Genomic DNA, 12128 nt, shown 5'->3' with positions numbered 1-12128 from the left:
ACTGTGGAGAATGTTTTCGAGAGAGAGCACAAGACTTATTTAGGCTTAGGCTTATTATTTGAATAAACTAATATATATGCATTATATTCACCAAGTCATGTCTCAAGGTCAGCCCAAATTCAGGGGCTGAACAAAGACACTACCTCTTGATAGAAAAAAACCACAAGTCATGCAAAGGGATCTGGAGATAGAGAAGGAAGTGATGTCATCACTTTTACAAACTGTAATGGGGAGATTGGTGAGGGGAGGAACCAGAAGAGATCTGGGCCAGCCAAGGTTCTGAGAGGGCATTAGGGGAACTGGAGGCAGTGACAATGATCCAATCTCTATGAAACTATTTCAGTATTTTAACATGCAGCTATATGAGTAGGCACAGATCAAATCCAAACCCTGGGAACAACATTACAATTTTATGTTTTAAAACACACAAAAGGGTGGCTGGCAAGATGGCCGAATAGGAACAGCTCTGGTCTGCAACTCCCAGCAAGAGCAACGGAGAAGGTGGGTGATTTCTGCACTTCCAACTGAGGTACCCAGCTCATCTCATTGGGACTGGTTAGATAGTGGGTGCAGCCCACGGAGGGCGAGCCAAGCAGGGTGGGGCACTGTCTCACCTGGGAAGCTTAAGGGGTTGGGGAACTCCCTCCTCTAGCCAAGGGAAGCCATGAGGGACTGCGCTGTGAGGAACTGTGCACTCTGGCCCAGATACTATGCTTTTCCCACAGTCTGCACAACCCGCAGACCAGGAGATTCCCTTGGAATCTCCACCAGGGCCCTGGGTTTCAAGCACAAAACTAGGCAGCCATTAGGGCAGACATGGAACTAACTGCAGGAGTTTTTTTTCATACCACAGTGACACGTGGAATACCAGCGAGACAGAACCATTCACTACTCTGGAAAGGGGGCTGAAGCCAGGGAGCCAAGTGGTCTAGCTCAGCGGATCCCACCCCCATGGAGTCCAGCAAGCTAAGATCCACCCGCTTGAAATTCTCCCTGCCAGCACAACAGTCTGAAGTCGACCTGGGATGCTTGAGCTTGGTGGGGGGAGGGGTGTCCACCATTACTGAGGCTTGAGTAGGGGGTTTTCCCCTCACAGTGTAAACAAAGCCACCACTGGGAAGTTCAAACTGGGCGGAGCCCACCGCAGCCAGCAAAGCCACTGTAGTCAGACTGCCTGCCTAGACCCCTCCTCCTTGGGCAGGGCATCTCTGAAAAAAAGGCAGCAGCCCCAGTCAGGGGCTTATAGATAAAACTCCCATCTCCATGTGACAGACCACCTGGAGGAAGGGGTGGCTGTGAGTGCAGCTTCAGTGGACTTAAACGTTACTGCCTGCCAGCTCTGAAGAGAGCAGAGGATCTCCCAGCACAGCACTTGTGCTTTGCTAAGGGACAGACTACCTCAAGTGAGTCCTGACCCCCATGCCTCCTGATTGGGAAATACCTCCCCAAATAACAGTTCCCCAAGGCTGCTGCCATGGGCTGCAATCAGTACCCGTTTCCCCTCCTTGATCTAGGGGACTATTTCTTCATTCCAAAAGGGCAGAGCTCTGGCAGTAGTGTCCTTCAGACTCACAGGTGGGTAGCGGATCTTCAGTGAGATCTGCATACTTGCAGTCCTTACCGATGCTGCTGTCTGGCTGGATGGTCTGGCTCCTTCAGAGGTGGTAGGACAGCATAGGAGCACCTCCAGATCTTTACCTGAGCCTACCGTGCTTGGCAGCAGTTTGTGCTTTATTGCGTTGATCAGACCACCATAGTGCAGGTCACCGAGGTGCCAAGTCCTCACTACAAGCAGCCACCTCTGGCCCATGGCATCCAGCACTGCCCAGAGGGTCCAGGTCACTTTCTTCTGCACTGAGGTAAAGAAGATATCGAACTCATAGCCAATATCTCACAGCACCTTCCCGCCATACTATGCCTGCTCATGGCTTGCCGGGCTCAAGGTTGGCATGTTACCAGCCACAGAAGAGGGTTTCCAGACACTTTTATCCTGCTGGGTCAACACCAGCTTATACACGGCCTTGGCGGTAGGGTGGGGATGTGGCACTGACTAGGGCTCACAGAGATTCCAGAGCCCTCTGTTTTCTTTAAACAACACAAAACCATCTCCTCTCAGATCAAAGAAGCTTCTTTCGTCTTGTAACAATGTTGGAGTTTTGCTTCTAAAATATAATTCTCACAGTAACTAATTTAGTAACAGGATCCTTGCAGATTCCTGCTGCAATGTGACCAGTCTTCCTTTCACACTCTATAGCCTGAAGTATAATTTCTACTTACTGGCCTTTGTAGACTCAATACAGAATTTTTAAAATGTCAAAGCTCACATTCTCCTGCTACTGAAAGTATTTCTGAAGTAACCTCACCTCCGTAGCTCCCCTGTTGTAGGGTTCTCTGTCAATCATAATGCTACATCTTTGTATAGACTAAGGGAGGGCTGGGCTGGAATATGTCAATAATTATTTGCTAACAGGGGCCCATCAACATGTTTCCCCTTTAGTCACTGAACCATAATTATTCACAGGAATAAACCCTTGAAAGTGGAGAAATCATGACTTTTTAATCTTTGAGCCTTAATTCCTCCTGGTCTTTCTTCAGCATTTCCCACTCAGTACAATGCTATGCATATGGTAGTAGCTAAACAATAGTGGAAAGACTGTTCCTATATATTTTAATGACCAGTATAGAAACCTGGCTCACTTGCACAATGAAACACAATTATTACATTTACTTTTCTACCTCTGGTCCTCAATTGGAAATCAGCAGGTCAAGATAATCTTATGAGGCTAGCTGCTGAGGCTAAGAGCCAGACTGTTTGTGTGCTTTGAATCTTTCACCCTTTACATTCAACTGGTAGACCAATGGTGACTATTAGCTCAGGGCCAGAGAAGCAGGATCGGAAATATACTTAATTTTTTTTTTTCTTTTCTTTTTTTTTTTTTTTTGAGACAGTCTCATTCTGTCACCAGGCTGGAGTGCAGTGGCATGATCTCAGCTCACTGGAATCCCCACCTCCCAGGTTCAACCAATTCTCCTGCCTCAGCCTCCCAAGTAGCTGGGACTACAGGCACTTGCCACCATGTCCAGCTAATTTTTGTATTTTTAGTAGATACGGGGTTTCACTATGTTGGCCAGGAAGGTCTCAATCTCTTGACCTCGTGATCTGCCCACCTCGGCCTCCCAAAATGCCTGCTGGAATTACAGGTGTGAGCCACTGCTCCCGGCCTTAAAATGGTTTAAAATCAATTAGGCTGCAGGCAACACACACACATACCTGCCCTCATGTAAACAGCAAAAGCAGTGCAAAGTATAAAAAATATGGTCTACCACATGATCACTGCATAAGAGTCTCACTGGACAGTGACATCTCCCATGATAATTATAGGAAGATGGGTGAAAATGTCACCAGGTTGATTGCAGTTTTTAACCTCTTTCAAGGTTGCAATTCAGCCATGGTTGCAAAATGCTGCTAATAATTGTTCTCAAAGGAAAGGTACAGGGTCAGTGAAACTCTAGTGGAAAAGAATCAAAGGGGACAACTTGCACTGGTCCACTCCCATGGGAGGTCTTATCTTCTAAGATGTGGCTGACTAGGGAGAGCCCTTGGAGGTCTGCAGCCCTGTATTCAAGAGTCTGAGATTCTCATAAGTCAAGGAGTCTGAGTGACGTTTCTAGTTTCTTAATTTTTCACCAGGTGGAAATAGCAACTAGGAAATTCTGCTCTTGTTAAGAATTCTGAGGTCATTTTCTTGTTTTAGTCATAGGACTTTATGATAATAATAAAGGAACCTGGAGTAGAGGGAGTGGATGCAGGTTATCACATTGTCACAAAAATTCTGGTGAAAATTAGCTTAGTTCCTATTGTTCAAAGGGATGCACTGTTATTGAGTATCCATTGTGTGTTCAAGATTATGCTAGTGCATTATCTTATTTAGTAGTTGCTAGAGTCTGAGGAAGTTAGTACTATTGTCTCCGTCTAAATAAGATAAAACCAAGCTCAGATTGACTAAGTAACTTATTTTGACCACATAGCTGAGAAGTTGCAGGGTGACGATATCACCAAGGTTTGCTTTTTCTATATCCACTCACGGTCCACCACCCCTCACTGTTTACTGCAGGACAGTCCAAGGGTAGGAGTGTATGGCTCTGAATGAATCCCACCCCATAAACGTATCTTCTTTATATTTTCCACTTACCAAAACCTAGGCTCAAAAAATCATCAAAGCAACTGGAATTCTCACCCATTGCTGTTGGGAATGCAAAACAGTATAGCCACTTTGGAAGACAGTTTGGTAGTTTCCTAAAAAACTGAACATACCATATGATCCAGCAGTTGCACTTTTTGGTATCTATCCAAATGAGTTGAAAACTTATGTCCACACAAAAACTTGCATATGGATGTTTATAGTAGCTTTATTCATAATTGCCAAAATAAGGAAGTAACCAAAATGTCCTCCAATAGGTGAATAGATAAACTGTAGTAATCCAGACAGTGGAATATTATTCAGCAATAAAAAGAGATGAGTTATCAAGCCACAAAGACATGGGAGAAGCTTAAATGAATATTGCTAAGTGAAAGAAGCCAATCTGAAAAGGCTACATAGTATGTGATTCTAACCATATGACATTCTGGGAAAAACAAAACTATAGATACAGTAAAACGATAAGTAGTTGCCAGGGGTTTGGTATATATGTATGTGTGTTGGGGGACATAAACAGGTGGAGCTCTGGGGATCTGGAGCAGTGAAACTATTCTGTTTGATACTGTGATGGTGGATACATGATATTACATGTTGTCAAAACTCATAGAATGTACCCCACCAAAAGTGAAAACAGTATAAAATATGGACTTAATAATAATGCATCAATACAGGCTTATCAAATGCAACAAATATACCTCACTAATGCAAGATGTCAGTAATAGGGGAAGTTGGGAGGAGCGGACTGGTGGGTCGGGGTGGAGTATATGGGAGCTCTGTACTTTCCACTCAATTTTTCATAAATCAAAAACTGCTAAATCAAAAGTTAAAAAGCATTCTCAAACTACCAATATTTCTTAAAGGCCTCCTATATCGGAATCTGTTGTTGCTGCCAGACACTCCTGATTATGTCACTGTGCCCAAGGACTTAGCATGTCATTGAGAAGATAATGTACACCCATCAAACTGTTAAGTAACAACCCAAAGATTCACATAGTTAAGGACACAAATGAATGGCAGAGAGGTAAAATGCTGTAATCTCTCAAAGAAGAAAAAATTCGGCATAAGTTAAAGAAGGTGAATAGTAATTCTCCACCTAACACTGACTTTGGAAAGATGGGGGCATTAAGGATATACCTGGTTGTAGATGATGATGATGAGAAAAAGAAGGCTTGCTGTAAGTGATAGAAGAAAACTCCAGCAGTGCAGATTCCTAATATCTGAGGCAGAGGAGATTTCAAGAGGATTGAAGCTCTAATTATAAAGTTTCCTGGAGGTCGTGGTATTTTGGAAATGAGTGTCTTCCCTTCTCTTTCTGAAGCTGCTCCTCTCATTGTAGCTTGGGCAAAGCCTCCAGATTAAAAAAAATAAAAACTGAAATCTTAATAGTCATTGCTTACAGGAATGCCAGCTAAGACAGATGTTGTATGTTGGAGTTAAGGGTGAGTGATCTGAAGGAAGCATGTATTTGCATGCTGGTTGTGCCACTCAAAATACTTCACTTGCATGAAAATCCGCAAAAGCTATAGTTTAGAGAGAGAGAGAGAGAGCCCAAGTACACACATGCATGAGACTCCAAGGCAAACTGTTTATCTGCTCTCTCCAACAAAAAGCAATCACAAACAGGTTCTTTTTAATATGTACTAGTCTAGACGAGGTTTTGCAATGTCACAGGTCCCTAATTGCAGTAATAACTGCCTGAGAACAATTAAGCAGACACCACCAAACATTTCTATAGGGTGAATCCATTGTCCTATTAATAAACAGCCATGAGGTTACCTCTATCTGGAAAAACCTCTTTGGCTGGTTTTATCCTACATAAGGCTCAAGCCGGGTTTGTTCCCACACATTCTGGGTGCATGAAGCAGCTGTGTCTGCCTGAGCCAGAAATGGTCCCTCTTGTCTCTGAAAGCCCACAGAGGCAGGTTTTGCAGCTGGCGGCTGCTATGACTGTGTTCCTGTTACTAATTAAAGGCAGTACTGTGAATTCAGTGTGAGAGACAATAAGCACCCATCAATTCTAAACAGATGACCTGGATTTGCCTTCTGGAAATCCTCTTTCCTCCAGCTTGGCTACTTGCAAATTGGCTCCCTAAATATCCTTTCTCAAGGGAAGCAATTTCTTTTTAATCTTTAGATCAAAGCCAAATCTGAGAGATGTCTTTTTTTTAAATCACTAATTTCATATCCCAAGCTATCACTTCATCCATAACAACCTACTATAGCTCTCCAGCTGCTGCCTGTATTCCTTTTTTACTTCTCTTAGTTTGCCATGATGGATTCATGTTTCTCGGAGGGTTTCCTTTAAGCCACGTCCTTAGGTCCTCTCGCACCTCTCTTTTTATATCCACACCATGGCACCTTAGGATGGTAAAGCTAGCTGTCAGTCAAAGCATTCCCTACTCCCAGTGTGGCTGAGTCAACTCAGCCAAGAGAGGAAGCTTGAAGGAGGCTGTTAAAATCTATTCATAGATGAAGAGATGTTCCAGCCACAGCAAGAGATTGCCAATGACGCATGCATGCACCAACAGTGACATAGGAAGAAAATGAGGAGGAGGCTGATGAGGAGGAGGGAGAACAGAGCGGGGGCAAACATAGGATCTCAAAGCCACAGCTGATATCAGCTGCATCACTCTTTGCTATGTGCAGAATTACAAGGACCCATTTTGAACGCAGCACTAGCGCTAGCAGCACTGACACAGATTCCGTGTCCTCTGTCTGAATTATCATGTGGCGTGCAGGGCCCTGTATATATGTGCAAACACTGTGGGAGTCCTCAGCTTTGTGACATGTACAAGCTCTACAAGGAGCAAATGAGGGCCCCTGGAAGTGTGTGGAGAAGAAAGGAAAGGCGAAGATGTGGAAGATGGAGAGGGGAAGATGATGGACAGTTCTTCATTCATTCAATTTGGATATATTAAGTACCAGGTTCTGTTCCAGATCTGAAGAGACAAATAAAACAGTCTGGATCCCAAAAGAGATTATAGCATATTAAACTTTGGAGAGTTGTTGAAGGATTAAAAACAAAATCCCCCAATATGTTATAGCTGTTAAGTGCAAAAAAGATTACCATGGAAACTTAAGTTCATTTTGCTAGTTCAGACAAACTTATCCTAATGAATATGCATGAAAATAGTTCATGAAGCTCACAGAAATTTACATTATTTATTATTCCATCTATTGTCAACCATTTATTGAGAACCAACTACTGCCAGGAATTATGTTACCTACTGCTGGGCAGTGAATACCAAGGGTCTTTTGCTGCATTATCAGAATCTCTAAGTGCATTAGAAGCAGCTCCATAAGGATGTGGAGAACTACGTGAGCTGAGTAGATGACTTTGCTATGCAGAAAAGTAGTATTTTCTCAAAAGTGAAAGATAATGAATTTCCTTTACTGAGACCCTATAAGTCATGCCAGGGAAGTCTCAAGGATAATGGAAGGAAATGTAGCAGAAAGACCATTGACCTTAATTGGGTTGGGTTTTAGTTGTAGTTCTGTCATGATTAGAATCCATTTAAGAACTAGTTCTTCTCATCAGGAAATTAAGTTTGATAACCTCTAATATCTCTTCCAAATTTGAAAGTTATAGTTTTGCAGTATGTTAGGGTTCTTAATTCCCAAATTAAAAAAAAAAAACTTTCATTCACTAGTGCAGGTAATGGAATAGCCATGTGACACTTTAAATTTTTTTTTATCTTTCTATTTTTCCATAGGTTATTGGGGTACAAGTGGTGTTTGGTTACATGAGTAAGCTCTTTATTGGTGATTTGTGAGATATTGGTGCACCTATCACCTAAGCAGTGTACACTGCACCATATTTGTAGTATTTTATCCCTCTCCCTCTTCCCACAATTCCCCCCAAATTCCCAAAGTCCATTATGTCATTTTAATGCCTTTGCATCCTCATATCTTAGTTCCCACGTATCAGTGAGAATATATGTTGTTTGCGTTTCCATTCCTGAGTTACTTCACTTAGAATAATAGTCTCCAATCTTATCCAGGTCGCTGCTAATACTATTAATTCATTCATTTTATTGCTGAGTAACTGCAATATATATATATAAATCTCACAGTTTCTTTATCCAGTCATTGATTGATGGGCATTTGGGTTGGTTCCACAATTTTGCGATTGCAAATTGTGCTGCTATAAACATGCGTGTACAAGTATCCTTTTCATATGACTTCTTTTCTTCTGGGTAGATACCCAGTAGTGGGATTGCTGGATCAAATGGTAGTTCTACTTTTAGTTCTTCAGGGAATCTCTACACTTTTTTCCATAGTGGCTGTACTAGTTTACATTCCCATCAGTAGTATAGAAGTGTCCCCTGATCACCACATCCATGGCAACAGCTAGTTTTTGATTTTTTGATTATGGCCATTCTTGTAGGAGTAAAGTGGTGTCACATTGTGGTTTTGATTTGCATTTCCCTGATCATTAGTGACATTGAGCATTTTTTCATATGTTTGTTGTCCATTTGTATATCTTCTTTTGAGAATTGTCTATTCATATTCTTAGCCCACTTTTTGATGGGATTGTTTGCCTTTTTCTTCCCGATTTGTTTGAGTTCATTGTAGATTCTGAATATTAGTCCTTTGTCAGATGTATAGATTGTGAAGATTTTCTCCCATTCTGTGGGTTGTCTGTTTACTCTGCTGATGGTACCTTTTGCCATGCAAAAGCTCTTTAGTTTAACTAAGTCCCAGCCATTTATCTTTGTTTTTATTGCATTTGCTGTTGGGTTCTTGGTCATGAAATCCTTTCCTAAACCAATGTCTAGAAGGGTTATCCCAATGCTATCTTCTAGATTTTTACAGTTTTAGGTCTTAGATTTAAGTACTTAATTCATCTTGAGTTGATTTTTGTATAAGGTGAGAGGTGTGGATCCAGTTTCATTCTCCTACATGTGGCTAGCCAATTATCCCAGCACCATTTGTTGAAAAGGGTGTCCTTTTCCCACTTTATGTTTTTGTTTGCTTTGTCAAAGATCAGTTGGCTGTAAGTATTTGGGTTTATTTCTGGGTTCCCTATTCTGTTTCATTGGTCTACATGCCTATTTTTATACCAGTACCATGCTGTTTTGGTGACTATGGCCTTATAATATAGTTTGAAATCAGATAGTGTGATGCCTCCAGATTTATTCTTTTTGCTTAGTCTTGCTTTGGCTATGCGGGCTCTTTTTTGGTTCCATATAATTTTTAGAATTTTTTTTTCTAATTCTCTGGAGAATGATGATAGTATTTTGGTGGGATTACATTGAATTTGCAGATTGTTTTTGGCAGTATGGTCATTTTCGCAATATTGATTCTACTCATCCATGAGCATGGGATATGTTTCCATTTATTTGTGTCATCTATGATTTCTTTCAGCAGTGTTTTGTAGTTTGCCTGTAGAGGTCTTTTGCCTCCTTGGGTAGGTATACTCCTTTTTTTTTTTTTTTTGCAGCTAATGTAAAAAGGGTTGAGTTCTTTGATTCTTATCTTACTCACTGTTGGTATATAAAAGAGCTACTGACTTGTGTACATTAATCTTGTATCTGGAAACTTTACTGAATTCTCTTATCAGTTCTAGGAGCTTTCTGGAGGAGTCTTTAGGGTTTTTGAGGTAACCGAATTTCGACGTAACAAATTTTGATTTGCATTTCCCTGATCATTAGTGACATTGAGCATTTTTTCATATGATGTGTTATATCATCAGCAAACAGTGACAGTTTCACTTCCTGTTTACCGATCTGGATGCTGTTTATTTCTTTCTTTTCTCTGATTGCTCTGGCTAGGACTTCCAGTACTACGTTGAAGAGGAGTGGTGAGAGTGGGCATCCTTGTCTTGTTCCAGTTCTCAGAGTGAATGCTTTCAACTTTTCCCCATTCAGTGTTATGTTGGCTCTGGGTTTGTCATAGATGGCTTTTGTTACATTGAGCTATGACGCTTGTACGCCGATTTTGCTGAGAGTTTTAATCATAAGGGGTTGCTGGATTTTGCTGAATGCTTTTTCTTCATCTATTGAGATGATCATGTAATTTCTGTTTTTAATTCTGTTTATGTGGTGTATCACATTTATTGACTTGTGTATGTTAAACCATCCCTATACCCCTGGTATAAAACCCACTTGATCATAGTGGATTATCTTTTTGATATGTTGTTGGATACAGTTAGCCAGTATTCTGTTAAGGATTTTAGCGTCTATGTTCATCAGGGATATCAGTCTGTAGTTTTCTTTTTTGGTTATGTCCTTTCCTGGTTTTAGTATTAGGGTGATGCTGGCTTCATAGAATGAATTAGGGAGGATTCCTTCTTCCTCTATCTTGTGGAGTAGTGTAAAAAGGATTGGTACAAATTCGTCTTTGAATGTCTGGTAGAATTCTGCTGTGAATCCATCTGGTCCTGGACTTTTTTTGTTGTTGATAATTTTTAAATTACCATTTCAATCTCGCTGCTTGTTATTGGTCTATCTGGGGTATCTAATTCTTCCTGATTTAAGCTAGGAGGGTGGTATGCTGGCTGCCTATACTGTAACCCCCATCTCAGTCCAGACTCTCCACCTACTCCCCACATCTCATTTCCTAATATGTCTAGGTTCCATAGAGGGAACATCTCTTTCTCTTAGCTCATGTTCATGCTTAGAGAAGAAATAGAGTGTGGAATAGTGGGGAAAGTTCTAGAAGGACTCTATCCTTACTTTCTCTATGGTTTTGAAAAAGTCAGTTTACTTCCATGAACCTCAGTTTCTTCATCTGTATTGGGAGGGGATTTGACAAGATGAGGATTCAGTAGATTAAAAAGTCAAAGTCAGTCTGGTGCCTGCTTTAGTAACCCTGCAAGGTAAGAAAGACTCTCACATTTTTAAATAGTTGAAAAAAATTAAAAGATTAATATTTCATGACATAGGAAAACTGTATAAAATTCAAATTTCAGTGTCCCTTAATAAAGTGTTATGAAGACACAACCATACTTATTTATATATCATCCATGGTTGTTTTTGTTTTGTGTTTTATATATCATCCATGGTTGTTTTGTTTTAATTTTATTAAAATTAAAATTATTTGGATTTTAATTTTATTTTAAATAAATTACATAAATCTTTAATAAATAATTTTTTAAATAAATTTAATATATTTTATTAATATAAAATTATTATTTTAAATAACTACCAACTAAAACACTATAAATGTTTTAATGTTTACATATCATTTCTGCAGGTGGGCATATTCAACCTTGAGCAGTGGAAGATACCAAGTGATACAGTTTGGATGACCCAGAAAGGCACTCTTCATTTTGTATCCCCCCTTAGCCCTCCATTACTCCTCATGATCAAGAAGTTGGCATTTGGAGTTATGGGATTGTCTCCAGTAGTCCCTATCAGAACGAGATTCTCTTGCTGGGGAAAGTAAATACCCTACCAATGGTGTTTCTTGAGGCATTGCTCACTGAATCTCCATCTGCTCCCCAACATCTCAGCCCTGGCCCCTGAACAGGGTCATGTGAGCAGTTCTAGTCAGTTAAAAGTCCAACTGCAAATCTCCAGTTCTTTCTTCCCTTGCCTTTGCTAGGTCTGCAGACACTTGCTGGAGTTGTAAGATGATGGAGCCCCAGGTCATTTGCATACTTTCAGTGATTCCCTCCACCCTTCATCCAGTACAGGTACAGAATATGTGTTGGAAACACATGCACCATGAACAAGATATAAACCCTCCAGATTCGAAGATTATTTGCTACAAATGCCTAGTCTATCTTGACAAATACAGTGTGCATAAACATTGCTTGGAGAGTTTGTTGAAAAGCATTTCTCAGTTTCCACATTAGCTAAATCAGACTTTCAGGTGCAAGGGAAAAGGCATCACATTAAAAAAAAATCATTCAGTAAATTTGATGCACACCAGTGATTAAAAACCACTGTGGATAGCCATTTGCATTCCTTGATCATATTGACA

The 12128-nt window shown here is 40.7% G+C and overlaps 1 pseudogene; it reads right to left on the bottom strand.

Annotated features, from left to right (window-relative positions):
* Positions 1–734: 734 nt before the first annotated feature.
* LOC110743396 lies at positions 735–2899 on the bottom strand (annotated as a pseudogene).
* Between the last annotated feature and the right edge of the window lie 9229 nt (positions 2900–12128).

This window comes from Papio anubis, chromosome 5 (assembly GCF_008728515.1).
Source record: "Papio anubis isolate 15944 chromosome 5, Panubis1.0, whole genome shotgun sequence".
Classification (NCBI taxonomy): Eukaryota; Metazoa; Chordata; class Mammalia; order Primates; family Cercopithecidae; genus Papio; species Papio anubis.
Note: the sequence above shows the minus strand (reverse complement) of the source record. Positions and strands in the feature narration are given on the sequence as shown.